The sequence below is a fragment of the Myotis daubentonii genome, chromosome 5 (genome assembly GCF_963259705.1).
Source record: "Myotis daubentonii chromosome 5, mMyoDau2.1, whole genome shotgun sequence".
NCBI classification, from domain to species: domain Eukaryota; kingdom Metazoa; phylum Chordata; class Mammalia; order Chiroptera; family Vespertilionidae; genus Myotis; species Myotis daubentonii.
Window position 1 is genome coordinate 69540800 of NC_081844.1, and position 20544 is coordinate 69561343.

Consider the following 20544-nt stretch of genomic DNA (forward strand, 5'->3'; position numbering starts at 1 on the left):
TCATATTTTCCTCCTTTCCTCCTGTTATAATTCAGAAAAGTATCATTTTTTTCTTTCCCTCTTCTCTCTCTCTCTCTCTCTCTCTCTCTCTCTCTCTCTCTCTCTCTCAACAGCTCTGGATCTCATCCCCTACTATATTCCTAGGGATCTTGCTCAATGATTTTTTCCCTTTCTCCTTCTGATACATTCTGTTAGAATTTAAATACAGCATAAGTTTCTCCCATTTTGTAAACAAGCCATATTTAGCTCTTTCATCCCTTTCTGGATCCTCTTGATCTCTTTTCACTCCCTTGTAGCCAGACATCTTGAAAGAGTTGCTTACACTTGCCTACACTCTCACCTCTTATTCCTTCTTTAACTCACTTCCACGACTTCACTAGTTCCTTGGCTTGACTAAACTCCTCTCTCAAAAGTCACTAGTGATCTTGCTAAAGATAAGAGGCCTTGCTAATGCTTCAATCCTTATTTGCCCTCTTCTGATCCTGACACACTTTCTTCAGTTGACCTCCATGATATCCTAGCCAAAAGATTTCCTTTTACCTTTCTGGGTGTCCTTTCTTACTCATCTTTGCAGGACTCTTTCCCTGAGGAGTTTCTCTTAGAGCCACCATCTCTTTTCACTCTCTAGTTCTTTTGCTAGATCACCTATTTCCATGACTTAAAATACTAATCATGATGATGATTATTAATTGTATGCTGATGATTCCCAAGTGGTTGATTCCTTCTCACCAATCAGCTTTGAACTCCAAACCAATACAGTAGTCCATCCCATCAGGATATGTTCCAAGACTCCCCAGTGGATGCCTAAAAACTCGGATAGCACTGAATCCTACATATACTATGTGTTTCCCCCTGCATATACATATATTTTCACCTAAAGCAGTGGTCAGCAAACTCACTAGTCAACAGAGCCAAATATCAGCAGTACAACGATTGAAATTTCTTTTGAGAGCCAAATTTTTTAAACTTAAACTATATAGGTAGGTACATTGTTATTAACTCAATTAGGGTACTCCTAAGCTGGCCTTTGCTAAAAATGTCCTCAATCTGATTTAGGTACGTTCGCTGAGGTCGACCCCTTCTAACTCTCCCATCCACACTTGTCTTGTATACTTGTTTCGTCTATCTCCTTTCGTTCATCCTCTCTATACGTCCAAACCATCTCAACATACCTTTCTCCATCCTCGACACTACATCTTCTTTCACTCCACAATGTTCCCTAAAATGAACTTAATAAACTTTACTTAAAGTTTTAAGTCAACTTCGCACTGTACGTGCGCGCCCGTACGTGGTATTTTGTGGAAGAGCCACACTCAAGGGGCCAAAGAGCCGCATGTGGCTCGCGAGACGCGTTTGCTGATCACTGACCTAAAGCAAGTACCTTACAGCTACTCTTTGGTACATCAAAATGGGTAGCATCACTACTCTGGTGATTTGAGGCCATTAATAAGTAAACAAGGGTTACTTGAATACAAGCACTACAATACCAGCTCAGTTGATCTTATAACCAAGACAACTACTAAGTGACTAACAGACAAGGGAGCATATATGGCATGGATACACTGGACAAAGGTGGGACAGAGTGGGAAGGTACAAGATTTCATCATGCTACTGAGAATAGGAAGCAATCTAAAACTTATGAATTATTTATTTCTGGAATTTTCCATTTAATATTTTCAGACTGTGATTGACTGAAGGTAACTGAAACTGTGGAAAGCAAAACTGATGGTGGGGACGCCTGTCTGTAAAATTGCCTATTAGATATTTTCACTTGGCTATCTCACCGGTATTTCAAAACAACACATCTTGTCATCTTTTCCCACAAGCTTGCTTATCATCTATTATTTCCAGTCTCATTAAGTGGCATAATGCAGTTAATCTAAGACACAACTTGAAAATCATTTTTCATTTGCCCTTTCCCCTCATGTTCCATATCTGAAGGTAATTGGATCCTATTTGTTCCACCTTCTAAATATTTTCTCTGATCTGTCAACTTCTTTCTAGCCCTACTGGTATTTTCCTAGTTCAAGTTGACATCTATCTGTCATCAGGATGAATACAAGAGCCTTCTATTTTACTCCATGTCACTTCTTTCCCTTTCAGTCTATTCATATGCACATATTATATTCTTCATCTGTTTAAAACCCCTTAGTGACTTCTAGTTGCTGTTACAGTCTAAACCTTTAAGAATAGCTTTTAAGGCCCTGTCTACTTCTTTACTCTCACCACTCACCACTCAACCTTTTTTATTCTAAGCTCTAGACATACTAAAGTTCTTTCCATTTATTTTTTAGTGCCATGTTCTCTTACTTTCATGATATTACACATGCTGCTTTCTTCCCACTTGTCTCTTATCCACTTTCTAGATTTCATCTTAGATATCACTTCCTTCAGGAAGTCTTTACCCAGTCTCGAGTTTGGGTAGGTCATAGGGCAGGCTATATCTATGTCATCATGGCATTTACAATGGTGTATTGTATTTACCTGTTTGTCTAAGGGCAGTGACTAAGTGAGCATGACACTCTAGTGTATGACACACTACATGGTACTAAATAGACAATTGACATATGACTGAATGCATAAGTGAATGGATGGAGTGACTTTTAATTGATTAGATGTATAGAATGGGTGGAAGTTTGGGGCACAAAAAATGTAGTATGTTGACAATTAGTGGGGAAGGGAATGAGATATCTAAAGCATTTATGTGGAGATACCTAGTTAGCAACTGAATACATAGGACTGGTGTCAGGAGAGGGAAAGGAACTGGAAACATTGATTGCGATTTGATGTCTTTGAATATGTGAGAGCCCAGGAGAGGCTGTATCGTGAGAGGAGAAGAAAGCATCAGGACAGATTACTGAGGAACACTGGCATTTATGAGATGAGGAGAACAACAGTACTGTACAAATACATTTGAGGGAAAGCCGATAGACAGATAGGTAACAGGGGAAAGTACCCCACCTTGATGTCAATGTCATGTAAGCAAATGGAAGAGAGAGTTTCAGGTGGAGGATTAACAATGTCAGATGAGCGAGTTTTTATTAAGGGTGTAGTGTTCAATGTTATTAGTCTAATTTGCTTCACTACAAGTTTCTTGAATACAGGGATATTCTCTTATTTTTCATTTTAATCTCAGAATTTATTTCAGTGTCTGACACATAGTGAACTCAATAAACAGGTGTTAAATGAGCATAATGCATTTTCTCTGGTCAAGTGATAAATCAAAGTGTATGGCAACATGGGCATAAATAACAACTTCCTTCTACATCATGCTTGGATTGCAGACATCTGGAAAGTGGGACGTGGTTAGGTACTTCTCATTGTGCAATTTAAAAACGGGCCAGCACTAGGAAACATTTTCAGTTTTAGCATCCTTGAGTTTTCTGTGTTTTTCACCACTCATCCTTTTTGCTTTGTCTTTATCACGGAGATTGCCAATTATGTCTCTCTTATTCTGAGGAATTAGAAAAAGATATGATAAAAGTGGGTAATTCATGCTAAAAAGTATTAACTTAAATTGTTAGAAACTCAGGAATGCTTTCATAAAAAGTAAGACTTAGTGGAGAAAAGAGCTTACTCATCAGTAGAGTAGAAGTGGTGGTAGTGGAGATGGTAGGGATTCTCAGGGAGATGGGGAGGAAGGCCTTTTTTTGTGTCTTCTTAATTACGTAAGGGTGGTGATTACCTTCTATTCTCACATATGGAGCTTGCCCTAGAAGGCATGTGTGGCTAGGATGCTGGTTTCCATATAAGAACACTTGGTTTGAATCCTTACTTCTCACTTTCTAGCGGGGTGCCTTTGAATATATCACAGCTTTCTGAGCTTTAATTTCCTCATCTGTGAAAGGTTCATAATAACTTCCCTATGTACCCCTTGGGTTATCTGGAGGATCAAATGAGATTCCATATGTGCAGCTAGTTCTCACATGAAAGACTATTATTATTCTTTGCAGGCACTACATGGAAATGTTTGATAATTGTTGCATTGTGTCTCCAGTCTTATGCTTCTACTACTTGGTTTGCTGTTTGAATACTCCAGAGTTGAAAATAAGTTTATGATATTATAACATACATAACATAATGTAATAAATATAATTATTTAGAGGAAGAAATATTGCAGTCTAACATAATCATTTAGTGGTAGAAATACAGATATGCACAATTTTAAGCCTTCTCCCTACTTTTTTTAAAAAAAAATATAAACAAGTAGTCTAGGACACAAAAACAATCTTACCAGTTTGTTCTTCCTGGAAACACCTAAACTCTTCAAATATCCCACACAGCTGCAGATGAACCTGTGCAGTTATCTCCAGAGGATTGTCTTGGCTCCAGTCTGCTGGATAATTGCCTATTTGGACAACTTTGCCTTGGATAATTTCCCTTTGTCTAACTGTGGGACTCATAAATCCATGCACAGGGGGACAGATTTCAGAAAATGATATTTGGCCATAGATAGTTGCAATTTCAAGACCCTTTCAAAGGGTGATAATGACAGATTTTTACTGGACAATGTGTTTTCAAACTTTGAAGATATATTCTGGGATCCAGATCATTTATGCATCCGTATAGAAAATGCATTGCTTATCCATCAACCTGTTCTAAAATGTTAAGGTCATGGATAAGAATGTTCCACAGTCCATAAAATACTTTTGGAGTGTAACTTAACCGGGAGGGAATATTATTAAATATGTAGGAGTTCTACTTTCATATTCAACTAAGATATAAAATGAGAGAGAACAAGACCATTTTCTCTGAAGTATGTTTTTCTTGTAAAATTGAATGTTTAGGAAGGAATATGCAGAGGAAGATTTGTTGTTTTTTATATCCCTTTTTGTCTCTGATTGTTATTTTTAATTTGTTTTAATTTTCATCATGGAAATCTGGCTGAATGGTTATCTCAACTGTAAAATCTATGGGGAAAGTTATGGTTACGTTTCTCAGAAAATACTATGTGCTAAATGTGGGTCAGGGGCATTTAGGAAGGAGGATACAGCTGTATACTATTCCTAGAAAAAAAGAAACAATGTCAAGAGCCATCAGAGAGACCTGGAGATGCTGTCTGCAGGTTTCCAGATTTCAACAAAATTGTTTTACCCTGAAATATGGTAGGATTAGTCTTAGCCAAAATGCAACTGGGCAATCTGTTACTTCCCATATGGAAAGCAACTGTTCAAGTAAATTATATAATTGTACATTACAACGTTGCTTCTGTCATGCATTATAAATTCTATTCTATCCCAAGCTGAGACCATTTCATGATTGAGCCAAGTTTAGTGTTGCTCTAACCAGCCTTTCTTGTTGTTGTAGTTACATCCAGCAAAAAAGTGAATTCTCTGGTATGTTTTTCTTACCTGGTTTCTCGGAAATAGGAATTTTGTTTGGACCTGTTAGTGCATGTCCCTTTTATTTGGAGAATCAATCAAGAAGACTTTCTAGAGCAGCCTGTTGTGAAATGAGGAGCCCAATAGGAAAAAGTAATTGTTTCTTTAGTTTAATTTTTATTTCCTTCTAAATGAGATTCTTAGTATTAAAATTCATAGAGAGTCTGTAAAACCTAAAAATTATATCATGGACCTTTTAATTTTTTCATAATGGTATTCTGCCATGTGAGAGCTGAGCTAATGGTCTCTCTGGGCTGGTGCTTGTGAGGCAGTGCAGATTGGTCCCCGTTATGTCATGTTGGCAGAGAAAATTACACCAGTGCCACGATTGTCAGAATAACGCAGCACCTCTGAGGAAAGGGATTGCTGCCTTATTAAAGATAGGTTCGGGTGAGCCATGCCAAATGTTGAGTGGGATTTATTGACTACCCTCCAAACATAATGCAAGAATTCTGTGCATTTCAGTTGTGAGAAAACAAAAGTATTGATAAAAAAGAACAAAAATGCAAATGGAAAAATAATCATTATTTTTTTGGTCCTTTCATGTTGCAAAAGGATGAAGTCTAAAGGATAAGAAAACCCCTAAAAAAATCATAGACTTTACTGTTAGAGAAATGTTAATTTTAGGGAGGCAGGTAGGTCACACTGTTTATGCTTTGTAGTAGTAAGTAGAATAGCTGGGACATGACACTTCTTATAATCTGCCTGGCTCTTTACCAGTGATTTTATTTCCTTGGACTCAGTTTGTGAGGATATATTATGAATGTGCAATGATATTCACCCCCCCCTCTAAAATTCCAATGTTTAAAAATTTTTAGGAATCCTCAGATGAAAATACATTTCAAAATATGGGCCATGATATTAAAATATAAACTTTAAAATTTGTTACCTATTGCATGAGTGATGGCTAAAGTAGTTTTGAATATTTAATGTTTTAGCGGGGAATGGGCCTAAGCCGCCAGTCGGACATCCCCTAAAGGCTCCTGGACTGCAAAAGGGTGCAGGCCGGGATGAGGGTCCCCCACCCCCTGAGGGCGTGAATGTCATGCACTGGGTCTCTATTTAATAATTGTCTTTCTGTATCTTGTGTCATTTATAATTAAGATGATAGAGTCTTGGATCTGGAATTAAAGGGAAGCAACCGAGGATTAATTTGAAAGCATAAACGTATGCAGCAATACCTAAGGATAACTTTGTATGGCTTAAAAACGTATGAATAATAAATTATGAAAATTTCAAAGTAAAGCTATTGTAGAATTTTCAATTAGGCAAGTTTATATGTTTTTTTAATATTTGGTGCAACCACTGACCATAATTCATCAATGTATTATAACAAATAAACCTCTAGTGAATAACTGATATGTAAATTATCATTTGATAAATAATGGTTATAGGTTGGCAGTTTAACCACAACACTATAGAGCAGTGGTTCTCAACCTTCCTAATGCTGCGACCCTTTAATACAGTTCCTCATGTTGTGGTGACCCCCAACCATAAAATTATTTCCATTAAATAACTGTAATTTTGCTACTGTTATGAATCATAATGTAAATATCTGATATCCAGGATGTATTTTCATTGTTACAAATTGAACATAATTAAAGCATAGTGATTAATCACAAAAACAATATGTAATTATATATGTGTTTTCCAATGGTCTTAGGCAACCCCTGTGAAAGGGTCGTTCGACCCCCAAAGGGGTCGCGACCCACTGCTATAGAGGATAGTTTGATGAATTTGGGAATATTAGTCCCCAGGAAGTAGATAAATAGGTGTGTATAAGTCATTTAGGCATATTAAAAGAGATTTTTCACATCATATTTTAAATTGAGAAGCTAGAGTTGTTAAGTGCTAATCAATGTGGAAAACATGTATTCTTGAATGCTTCTTACTTATTTCACTAAAACCCAGTGTTCACAAAACAGGCAATGTGCCCCTTAGCCAAGCTGTATCTTTAGTCTGAACTTGTGGACTTCTCCATTTGTTATTTCTTTTGAACCGTTTCTTCCAATTGTCTACATGTTATGACACAAACAAAAAAATACCATTGATATCTTTGAAAATTGTTGCCTTTGTTTCTTTGATCTTCACAATTCATAGAAATATATTTACAGATTAATTTTTTTGAAGGAGAAGGTAGGCAAATGTGAGTTGTGTATCTTTCTAATGGAAACAAGCCAGGAATAAATATGTTGGTGAAATCCACTCTTTTTATTAGGAAGACCCAGAAACTTGTGCAGAAAGGAAGTTAGACTTTAATTTTTCTTCTAACCAATCAGCAAAGTAGAAAACTTTCCCCAGGATTTTCTGTTACCTTCCTCGGTGTTACATGGTCGTTTGGTACCCCATTTTATATGTGGAAGCGTTTGCTTTCTCCTAATTTATGATGTGGCAACAGAAGTGTACAAAAATCTACTGCTAGTGGCATTGATGCTCTGAGGAGGACAAAGAGTTTTTTCTAGTGGATAAAAGGAGGTAAAATGACTGCCAATAGTGGTGTTACTCAAGGGGGACACATTCTCCTCTAATTGAAGGGAAATTCTTAGGTTTGAAGGAAGATGAAAAGAATAAATATGAAAAAAAGGCGTTTATTCCTTTTTTTATGAATTAAATTTTAGTCGAAAGAATTTCCCTGCTTAAACAATGTGGAGGAGAAATCACAGGAGATTAGCACAAGCATAAGACAATTAAGACCGTAAATTAGAATTTTCAGAAGCTCTGACTGATTATACCGAGCACAGGATTTATTTGGAAGACCTTTTGGTGACCTCAGCTGTAATGTTTGCTTCCACGGAAGGCTCAGTGAGGCGGGGAGGGGAAGGACTCCACATGGTCCCTTTATGTCATAGCCGGCATTAAAACTGATTTCCAACTTGGGGCTCACACTTTTGTTCCAAACCTGAACTTTTGGCATAAGAGCTTATGTTCTTATGGCCAATTTGGATTTTTAAGCATAGAAGCTAATTTAAAAAGTCTCTTGGACAACAAATGACTTAAAAAAATAACATTTTAATGATTTAAATGGAAACAAACCAGAAGAAGCTGGATTAAATTTCACTTAAAGTATACATGTTTAGCGATTAAGAGGAGAAAGTGGCTGAAAAAATGCTGTCTGTTATTTTCCTTCAAAACCCCAAGTAGTTGAACAATTGAATAGCTCAAAAGACTTGAATTGGGATATCTTTGTGGAAAATATTTCTGGCAAGGAAAATACTGCTAATAAAAGAATGAGAGATAACAAACTCCTCTTGAACAATGAATATTTAATCTGTCTGGTTTAGTGATAAAAGTATGTTATTGAAGATTCTTAGAAGAAGATTGACCTGATTCAGGAATTTTCATGAGCAGAGAAAAAAATAAGGAAATGCTTTGGGGAAAAATGGTTGTGAATTAAGGGTTTCCTAGATGATACCTGCTGTTATTGTGCTTCCCAAAGCTTTTTTATGTATTGATTGATTTTAGAGGGAGAGAGAAAGAGACACATGGATCAGTTGCCTCCCGTACGTTCTAACCAATTGAGCCACCCGGCCAGCGCCCAAAGCTTTTAGTACCGAACCGTTTCTAAGTGACTGCGTTTTCTTAGCCACCGTGGACTTTCGCATATGAGTGTGAGAGGGCGAGAAGCCTAGGCTTTCCAAAGTGTGAGCTTGATTTAGGCGGGGGAAGTTTTGTTAAGGAAGGATGTGTGTGACGGAGATTAGTGGAAATTTACGTTAGCAGACAGGCATTCGTTGTTGGGGCTCGAGGAGCTTCAGTAAGTAATGTCACTCTTTTCTCTGAATGTTTTGAATGAGCTGAGAAATGAAATAGGGATGATGGGAGATACAAGTGCCACCTTTAGGTTTCATGAAGCTGATATTGGGGATTGTGGTTTAGCTGTAGGAGCAATGGGCGTCCTCAAGACAGACTCCAGAGCTAGGCAGCCTTCCCCGCCCAGCGCCCACAGCACGGGACTGGGCAGGCACTGGCCAGCAGGGACAGGACTGCCCCAACAGCTTTCCTCTTGGGGAGGTAGCCTGGGTGTTGGCTTTCTGTATTCAGCTTGTTTCCAAGAGAAAGGGTAGGGGAAATGGGTTGAAAATGTCTTTCCATTTTTTCTCGACATTTTCAGTCAGTCAGTCTGTGTGCCTCTCTGGAGGAAGGGGGAGTCAAGTTTGGGCAAGAGCCCAAGAATGTAACTTTAATGGACTTTTCTTCAGATTGGAAGGAAACATCAAGAACAGCACAGAAGTGTTTTTATGTTTGTTTGTTTTGTTTTTGTTCTTTTATTCTTAACCAGGATTGTTATCTTCCCCTAAAGAAGTTTTTGTTGTAACAATGCACGCAGAATACTGATAGTGTTTAGTGGTGGGAGTCAAAGATACTAAATATCCTGAAAAGTCCCATATAATAAAGAATTAATGCCCTCTAGAGATACCCTACCAGGGGTCCGCAAACTACGGCCCATGGGCCACATGCAAATACAAATATTGTATTTGTTCTCGTTTTGTGTTTTTTTACTTCAAAATAAGATACGTGCAGTGTGCGTAGGAATTTGTTCATAGGTTTTTTTTTTAAACTATAGTCCGGCCCTCCAATGGTCTGAGGGACAGTGAACTGGCCCCCTGTTTAAAAAGTTTGAGGACCCCTGCCCTAGACGGTGCCTGTTGGGTCCCGCCTCCTCATGGGGTGAGGAGGAGATCACTCTGTGAAGAGCGTCTCAGCGTACACCTTCCTGGGACCACTCCCTCAATACCAGCCCAGTGATATCTTATCGGCTAGGGGATCTGTTGGAAGCAGGTGGTATATTTCTACTTGGGATGATTTGAGGGAAATTTAATAATTTGAACGCAGCAAGAAGCCACATGGAATGGTGTATAACCCTGGTGCTGGTAGTCAGGAAGGGGAAAGGAGAGGTCAGATGGAACCCTGAAAGGGAGAACAGGGTGGGAAAGGGCCACCTGACCGTGGCAGGGAGAGCGCCTGGGGAGTGCATGTTCCAACCTTATTCTCCTCCCTTCCTCCAGTTTCTGGCTGTTGCTTCTAAATGACTGAAGCAGCCAGAAGCTTAGAGGGGGCGGGCCTAAGCCATTAGTTGGACATCCTCTGAGGCCTCCGGGTTGCCAGAGGGATGTCTGACTGCCAGCTTAGGCCCAATCCCCCGGGGAGCATGCCTAAGCCGGAAAGTGGACATCCCCTGAAGGGTCCCAGACTGTGAGAGGGCACAGGCCAGGCTGAGGAGACCCCCTACCCCGAGTGCATAAATTTTCATGCACCAGGCCTCTAGTCTTTTAATATGATGTGCACTGTGAGTTAAATCGATATATATCTTGTCTGCTCTTATGGAGTCATTTGAAGTCTTTAAGGGTAACATTTTTTGACTCTTTCAAGAAGTGTATATGACTTGTATTAACTGTACAACAAAACACGCTGCTTTTCCAGCTGCTGCATAGCATTGAAGGTTAACTATGAAAATGACTTTTCCAGTAACCGAGCTGAACTGCTGCTTTTAAAAACTCTTTTTAGTGCTTCTTTTCCAGCCTTTGAACTTTTCACTAAGCAATAGTCATTTTCAATAAAAATACATTTTGTTTGTAAGGTCTTAATAGCATTTCTTCCTCATAAAAATATGGTAAGCTGCACCAGTTTAAATTCATTGTATCTTTAAAAAAAGGTAACTTTTGAGATGAAAACTAAGTTATTCCTTCCCCCAAATTAATACATTACATAATTACTAAATTCTCTCTGACTGACTTTGGAATTTTCTAGTTTTACAAACTGATGTCAGAGAGGAAATGTTGAAATACTATAAAAAAGATCAGATTTGATGAAAAGAGCCCCCTGCCCAATTATGCTTCTCTAAATACCCTGGTAATATTAACCAAATATTTTCTTTATCAGTTTAGAGAATTAGGAGATTTTTAGTTTTTGAGTGGCTCATTCCCATTCATTGCTGCATTTTTGTGTGTGTGAATGAAGCAGTATTCAATGTTGCCTCTCCAGTGGGTTCTTTTTAAAAAAATATATTTTTATTGATTTCAGAGAGGAAGGGAGAGGGAGAGAGAGATAAAAACATCAATGATGAGAGAGAATCATCGATCAGCTGCCTCCTGCATGCACCCCCTACTGGGGATCGAGCTCGCAACCCCGTTGCATGTGCCCTTGATTGGAATCAAACCTGGGACCCTTCAGTCCGCAGGCCAACGCTCTATCCACTGAGTCAAACCAGCTAGGGCCCCAGTGAGTTCTTTTAATTTGATTATTTCATGGTCTTCAATATGTGTAGTTTATTGTTCAGTAGGAATGAGAGAAGGGAGATTATGTCACAAAGTATATCTCAATGGTATTTATTATTTTAATAAAAATTCTTAACATTATTAGTTGAGCTAAATTGGATATAGTTATTAGCTCTATTTTTGTCATCCTCATCTCGATTTTTTTTTATTTTCAGGTTTTTCAATGCTCTTTGAAGCTGTTGCTCCTCCTCCTCTTCCTTCTTTTTCCTCTTCTTCTTCTTCAAGAATAGTTCATTGATACTTAGAGAGAGAGGAAGGAGAAGGGAGAAACATGGATGTGAGAGTGCATCATTGAACGGCTGCCTCCCACATGCCCACCGAGTGGGGATCTAGTCTGAACAACCTGAGCATGTGCCCGGCCAGGAATTGAACCTGCAACCTTTCAGTATATAGGACGACACCCAACCAACAAAGCCACACCAGCTTGGGTTGTATCTTCTTTTAATTTTATATTCTCCTGACTTTTCCCCTAAAATATACTTTTTGTGAGTCCTATGCTTAGCTTTTACACTTTTCAAATTTTCTTCTCTTTTAGCTCATATTCAGGCTATTTTATTATTTGTATCCTTGGGATTTTTTCTCCCTTCAGTTCTCATAAGGCAGGCCAATCTCTTATAATCTTTCCTTCTCCTTCATAATAACTGTCTGAGATATTATTAACGTTTACTCCAAGCTCTCTTGTGTTGATTTAAATTTATCATACGTTGAAATATCTTCACCTAATAAAAATGTTCCCACTCTTTCAACCTAATGGTCCTGGGCCTCCTCCAGGCTTCCAGCTCCTGTCCCCACACCGAACCCTGATCTCGAGCGACGGCCCTGGACCTCATCCGTCATCAGAGTAAACTTCACCTCTGAGGCTTCCAGACCTTGTGGAAATGATGTCTTGCGTATTGCCCATTTCACAAGGCTGCATTGTATTCTCATTGAAACAGTCAATGACTCAACTCCTGAAAATCCTCTCTATCCAGTTTCTATCTGCTTAGCGTCCCACACTAACCCTGTGGAGAGTCTTGCCCACACTTTTTTGAAAACCATGTTTCTATCTACAGATTTATTCCTTAGGTTATCCTGACGGTAACGCACACCCAGTGTGTCCAGAATAGAACTCATTGTTAATTGCCCCAGATGAGAACAACAGCTGTGTTTATTTTGTTTACTGCTGTGCTCTCCATGTTTGGTTCATACTGTGCACGAAGTACATTTTTGTTAGATGAATGAACAAATTAATTATATTTTCCTCAGTTAAACTGGTTCCCCTTCCTAACTTCTCTGTCTTCTTCCCAATACTCTCCTCTATCAACTGGCAGAGCGGATGTCCGTGTCTTCTGTGTTTCAGGTCCAATGAGGAGGATGAAGCTTAGACTTAGACTTCCCAGAAGGCAGGCTGGAGTTCAAATAGGTGGAGGAGTTCTAATCCTGGAAGGATATGGGTTATTTTGGGGAATTTCCTCAAGGCTGAGGAAGGGACAGTATTTTGGGAAGAGGTGAAAGGACCTCTGGTGCCGTGGCAGTGTGTGTGTGTGTGTGTGTGTGTGTGTGTGTGTTTGAACATCAGGAGTCCTGGCCTTCAGCTTTTCTCTCTCATGCTTTGGAGCTGCTGTAGTCAATTACCATAAAGACTGCACAGAAACATATTTTTTGATGATGGAATTATGCAATTTTATATTATGGTTTCATTAGAAAATAATTTCCATGTTGTTTCATAGTTTTTATGATGGAAATTCATAATGTTGATTGAGAGGATGTTTTGTAACTTTAAACAATTCCTCTATTAATGTACATTTATGTTATTTCAATTCTCCCCCCCCCCCAGTAAAATAAAACTGTGATGAATGCCATAATATATAAGGTTTTTATTCTCTTGGATTATTTTTCAGTACTACTTATATAACCATTTCCCCCTAAAGTTTTGTTTTAAGTCTAAATCATTTTCTCTTTCCCTGAGGATTTCTGTCTGTGTTATGGTGTTAATGCCCAGAAAGTTTAATGTTCTCATTTCTAGGACTCATATTTTGAAAAGCTTTTTTTTTTTTTTTTACCACCTACTGACTGTGGATTCAATAATTTTAATTTATTAGATATTTATTTGAATTTTCCCATTACTGAGAATTTACTGATGCAGGAAAAGAATCAGATGTTTCAACCAAAGTACAACCCACCAACGTCAGCTTTATTTTTTGTTTCAGAAAGATATTTAATTGTTGTTGTTATTTTTTTCTCTAGAGAGCTTATTATTACTTGCCAGTTATAAGGTTTAAACAAATAATTTTCATATCTAGTTTTTTAACTAAAGATGAAATTTCCATATATGAGGTAGGTGGCAAATCCCACAGTCCTATGTTTACTATGTGGATTTTAAATATCTTTATCATTTTAAAATTTTACTGTATGTTTTATTTATTTTTTTGAAAAAGCAATACATACATATGATGAAAAATTTCAACACTACAAAAGAATATACAGTAAAAAAAAAACCATCCTCCTATAATTTTCTTTCCTAAAAGCAACCATTGTTATTAGTTTTTGTGTGTCCTTCCGAGTTACTTTCCACATACTGGTACTCTAGTTTTTCTCTATTGTATTTACTTGGCTAAAACTGAAGTGTCCCTAAAAGAGGGGAACATCTTGTTTTAATTCATATACGGGGTGTGGCAAAAGTAAGTTTATAGTGTGAGTATGGGAAGCACACAGTTTATTCTTGTATTATTATTTATTAACTATGATATTATTTTCCATACAAACAACTGTAAAGCTGCTTATGCCCCACTGTGTATTATTTTGTTATTTTAATAATATATCTATTTGCATTATTATTTACACAGGCTCAATGTAGTTTTGGTTATTTATATTTGGATTTTTAAAAATCTGTAAATAAAAAATGAATAAGATTGATTCAGAGAGTCATGAACTTTTTTTGGAGAACAAAAAGTAGGAAAAGAGAAAGAAATTAATAAAAAAAGCTAGAGAAACAGTAAGACTGGATGGGAGATAGGAGTCAGGACTATTAAGTAGAGTATCCAATTAGCATTCTCTAATCTATCTATGAATACTTTTCTTCTCTTCATTAGCATAGGTATGTACTTCTATCATCTATATTGTTGGATAATAAAATATTAAATGTGGTATAATTGATTTCTAAGCTGTGCTCTGGAAATGTTAGTATCTGACAAGATGTTAGTGGGTATGTGATGAACAATTTTGTAGTTAAAAAATGTTTAGGAAAAGTGCTGTGGCATGGATAACAATCTCTGTTAGTGAAATTCATAAATTGCTTTCAAAATATAAGGTGCTAAATGCATCCATTTGAGCTACTAAGATATTTTATAACATACTCAGAGCAAAAAGGCAATCTATTACAGGGCACTATCATTTTCTTAACTCTTTCTCTGATAGATACCATCTTTGTATTTGGCAGAAGTATTGTTTTTCTTCCTTTTTAGTGTTTGCAGAATGCAATTTTGGCAGTTCCTGGGTGGAGTGGAGGGCGGGGGGGGGGGGGGACAGAATTTACTGGGGCAGTTTTTATTCTTAAAATGCAATAACTTGTTGTGTCAGAAGCTGCTTTGAAATGCCAGAAGAAAATATTTGCTTTGCCCTTCTTCCTTCATTCTTGTCATAAACAATGCAAGTTGTGTACATAAACTGTACAGTTGTTTACTTTTAATGTTTGATGGAATGGCTTTTAAAAAGTCAGACACACTGCCAAATAGTAAAATGTGTATTTATTTGTTTTTCTTTGAATCCAGGGGATGTGGGAGGACGGCAGTGACCTGGTGTGGAAGAGCCTGGTCTGGGGAAGGGCAGGGAAAGCAGCGGCCACATCCACATTATTCCCACTGTCGCCGGCACCTTTCACTACAATCTCTGCTGGTTGAGAAAGAATTCGGCCTCAACTTCTTTTATGAATTGAGTCTGAAGTAAACACAAAAAATAAATAAATACGAATTTTACGTTTCTATCTTCTTCAATGCTCACAGATTGTGTCTGATATGCACATAAACCTTTTGAAACTGCTGAACAACCCTTTTCCAAAGATTTGCTGTATTATTCCATGGTATTTATTTGTGCCTCTGGGAGTAAATATTAGCGTTGTGTTAGCTCTGTTTAAATTTTTTCTCTCTCCAGTGTTTGTTTTTACTTTGGATTGGTTATATTGACCTATGAAATTGGTTTAAAAATAGTTATTTTAGTCTATATTTAGGAGTGAAACTTTTATTTATAATCCCTTTATCTTCCCCTCGAAAACGAGGGAGCTCTTTTCAAACCATGAGGACATCTCAAGCTACAGAACTGTTGATGCTTTTATTTGACCTGACACTGAGCCAGACTTTATTAGATGTGGTGATTCTGTACTTAGCACCCTGTCCCATTAGTGACATAACTAACGCAAACAGTAAAATGAGTGGAAAAAATTTCACTGGGCACTAGAATCACTCTTACAAGGCTTTGTTCTGGGTGTGTTCCATATTTATATAAAATATGGAAATATATGAAACATTCATATTTACATATAAAATAAATTTTATATAAATGTTATTTGAAAATTTGTTAACTCATTTATGTAAAATATCTACATAAAAATATATTTTATATATATTACATAACATATTTTAATTGTACATAAAATATAAATAATATACAAATTCAAAATATAAATAATATATAGCTATATACTTCTAAATATGTCTTGTTATATATTTATATGTAACATTATATAATATAAATATACATATATTCACATTTTGGGGGTATTTCATATGGTAATATAGCAATTTATAAAAAAAAAACCCCAAACCTAAAATAATACATTCTTGGTTGATATAGTATATGCGGGTGTGCTTGGAGGCTTGAGGAGATATAAGGCTTTATTAATTTTTTAAGAATTATTTAAACCAGTGTTTGAGAGGATGCATGGGTTAGTGAAGAAATTTTTTTAGTAGGATATCATACCTCTTTCCATGACTGCCCAAGTCTTGTTACATTAGAATTATCTACAAATCAGGGCGTGAGAGTGGGTGCAAGGCTGTGGGCTTAATTATGTTAGTGACAGAAGGTATTACAAGGCGAAGGGAGGCCCCTTGGCATAGGAGAGGAAAGGAGAGTAGAAAGAATAAGAAGCCAGTGATTCAGACTGTTTATTAACCTTGCCTTTCTGTAGAAAAGATCCTTCACCCTGTCACTGGGCATGGGACTGGCAGCTGGTGTGCTGCCTCTGACCCTGAAAAGCAGGCGAATGAGGCTGTTGAAGGATGGCGTTGGCTGTGCTCCATCTGCCACATGCCCTGAATGAAAGTCACAAAGAGACTCATACAGGCCGCTGAGCAGGACTGCAGTGAGGAGCTAGGAGCTTTTAACCGAAGGTTTGTTCATTGTTTCCAAAGTACTAATTATGAAGAAGCACTGGGAGCCATGGTGATGGAAGTGATTGCTATTTACAGACTGCCATGGAGTCTGCTGGAAAGGTGTTGGGTAGGAGCTTTCTTTTAGAGACATGGTCATTCGCCATAAGCTGAGGTTGAAACCTACTGCTGTCAAAGGTTTGCTTGCCCCTGATGGCTTTGTGGTGGGATTGTTGGGGGTTAGCTGCACCCCTAAGGCACACGGCAGGGCCTGAAGTTCTGTAAAACAGTTGCAGTGCCTGGTGTGGGCAGGACACAGACGGGCATCTCCAGGTATTTGGATATCCCCTGGTGGTGCCTGAGTAAGAGCTGGGTGAGTGGTGGTGAGACATGTCCAGGCATCGCTCCATCTCCTTTCCATTTGGAGCCAGGCCTCTGGATGGAGGATAAACAATTATGTCAGAACTTACTTAGTGGTAGTGAAACAACCCAATTTAGTTGTCTTCTAAAACTTTGCTTCAGCCGACATGGACCTCTAGGGTCAAAAGAAAAGGAAATGCTTTGGAACATGAAAGTGACAGAAGGAAACACCCTATTTATCTTTCCCACTTTGTCTTAACTCTTTGAAAGTTAAATGTTTGGATGCTTGACATGTTGCAGGACAACTCTGATCTTCCTTGGACACCTCCACTCTGTTCTGTCTAAAGTCCAGTTCCCTAAAGAGTTTCTCATCATCATCTTCAAACACCCGTTGAGTGTTTCTCTGTGATGGTGCTTTCCCAAAGCTTCTCCAAGGCTGTCTGAGGTCTCGGGTAGTTCACAGTCCTTTTAGGAAAATTTGGAATGATTTAATATTTAAAGAGTAACCCTTTTATGGGAACTTTATATTACTTTTGAGTCCTTCCTCCTCTGCCAATTCGAGTCAGCAATAGTAGCTAACCACTATGGTGTGCCTTGCATAAGACTGGGACCTCAAGGAACTTAGAGAATCACACGGATTTCACATATATTAATCAATTAGAGAACATTATATATCAAGCAATTAGAGAACATTACAAGAAAATATAAATTTGAGGACCCATTTTTGTGATACAGGCTCTTCAGTGCAGGCTATATCCTCATTCCTGAGTATGAACCCCGGCTCAACTACCTTGTATGTAAATCACATGTATCTAATTCTCTTTAATCCTCTTTTATCTAATAGAGGTACTATTAACTTTTGTAGATTTGTTGAAAGGATTAAATAACATACAAAATGTGCCTAGCCCATCATAGGCACTCTGTCAGATCTATGAGGATGGGGAGGACTCACAAAGATGTAGGGACATGTGACCTGGAAGATGAAGGGTGGAGAAGGCACCATTGGCAGAGAGGAGTGGTAAGAATATGTGTAAGGAGGTGGGAAGACAAGGGGAGTTTAAGATAGGCATCTGGGAATGATTGAGATGTGAACCTGGGCCTGACTGGGATGGAGCGTTTTACAGAGAAGTGGTGAGAGTGGCCAGCATGGCCAGTTAAGACGTTTGATTAGATGCAATGAGCAGTTGTCTATTGTACGAGTACAAGCTGTGTTTTGGAAAGATGTAGCATGTACAACTAATGCAGCAGCTCTGTGAGGAAGCCATTACTGTTATCCTCACTTTCCAGTGGGAAATAGTGTTTGGAAGAGGTTTGAAAAAAAACTTACTTTTGTATTTACTATGTGAATATAATAACACTAATGGCAATCAAAATGAAAGAAAAAATTAATTCATGATCCAGCCATTCAGACAACTCAGACGGTTCTCATTTTCTCATATTCCCAATTGGTTTTAGTTTTTCTTCCAAGGGAGGAAAAATATGTTATATATATTATTTGAGTTAATTTCTGTCAATGCTTTAAACAGTGCCTGGCACGCTATGTGTTAGCTGTTATTTTCTCCTCAATACAGACCAAGAGCTTATAGAGACATTCCATGGTAATAGACAGCTTTGGTAAGGGCATGTTGGCAGGTAAATTTTGTGACCTTCCTGTTTTCTCTCACGACTTCATATGGTTCCATGTGTAAGCTAAACACAAAGAAGTCCCAATCTTTCTAGAATAGAATGAGGTATGTCTGATTTGCAAGTTATCTGGCATTTAACTCTCGTGGCCTGTCAGAGAATCACTCTAATTAACCCACAAGTGGCGGGGGAGAAAGAACAAATAATAAATTTATTGCAAAAATTTATGTTCTAGTCAGTGGGTAACCTGTGGCTGAGATTTGTTGTTGGCTTAAAAGTAGGTCTAGTTATTATACTTTTCTTAGAAAAGAGATGAATTTATTTTTGATTGTTACATTCTTGACAGTTTTATTTTATAGGATGAATACTCTAGATTTTAGTGTGTCCTAAGAGTGAGTCAGGCAGTTCTTGTCAAATGTCCTCATTCTCAAACTTTCCTGGTGGGTAATGGGGGAGTTAACAAATGAACATGTTGTATCAGTTACTCAGTTTGAAATAATTTATTTCTGGACTAATAAAACTGTGAACTCTTCCCTCACTGCTAACCCCAAGTTATTTTTCTAAAGACTTTCTTTTTGTGTTTCTAAAATCTTAGCTGTTGATACTACTTGGATAGACTCATTATTTTTCAAGTGCTGAGGTCTAAGTTGTTGAATAAGCAAGGCTAACCTTTGACATGAAAGAAAATTTAGAGGAAAGAGGGATTTCATTTGCCTTTCATTTTCAAGGCCATGTCTTGTAATATGAATTTGTCAAGAACTTGAGTCACATTTTTCACACCTCCTTGTCCTTTGAGACATAAACATTTAGGGAGATCCACACGCACAAAGCCTGCTCTGTGCTAGGGAAAATAATAAAAAAAAAATTAAGAATTTGGAATTGAAAAGAAAACTCATTTGTGCATTTTTAATGCAAACCAGTAAGCTTTGTGGGCTTTCGGGGTCTTCTCAAATCTCCGTGAAGGCATTTGTGGACCAGTCGTAGTGACTGGCGTTGCCATTACGCCCTTTCTGAGGAGCGGAGAGGAAAGAAGGCTCATTTACAGTGAAGTCTGGTAAATGGTTACAGCTCTGCTGAGACAATTGCACCTTTTCCAGTTGTAAGCAATAGCGCAGAGCATCATTTGGTAAATGGATCTGGGTTTTAGATTTACCTAAGGGCATGAAGATATGGAGACATTAAGGAAAATCAATGTGTAGATGTTCAAGGGCTTTAGGTTGCTTTAGCTTTTTTCTCTTTTCTTCTTTTTTTTATTTCATTCATTCATTTTTAAAAGCAGCATTTTATAAATAGGTGATTTTATATGTGTGCATAGAGAGTTTTGAAGTTCTTTTGGAGAAAAGACTCAAACCAGGAAGATGGGTAGAGATAAGAAAACTATTTTTTGTTGTCCTGAATTCATGGGGATGTACTGAAGAGAGATTTTTGAAGCATAACTTGTTTGAACAATTTGGCACTATCATCAGCTTTTATTTCATTAACAACTTCTTGAGGAAATGATTGGAGTTAGTTTATACAACACAAGTCATTTTTGTTGCTCTCTTTTCCCCTTCCTTTCCTTTC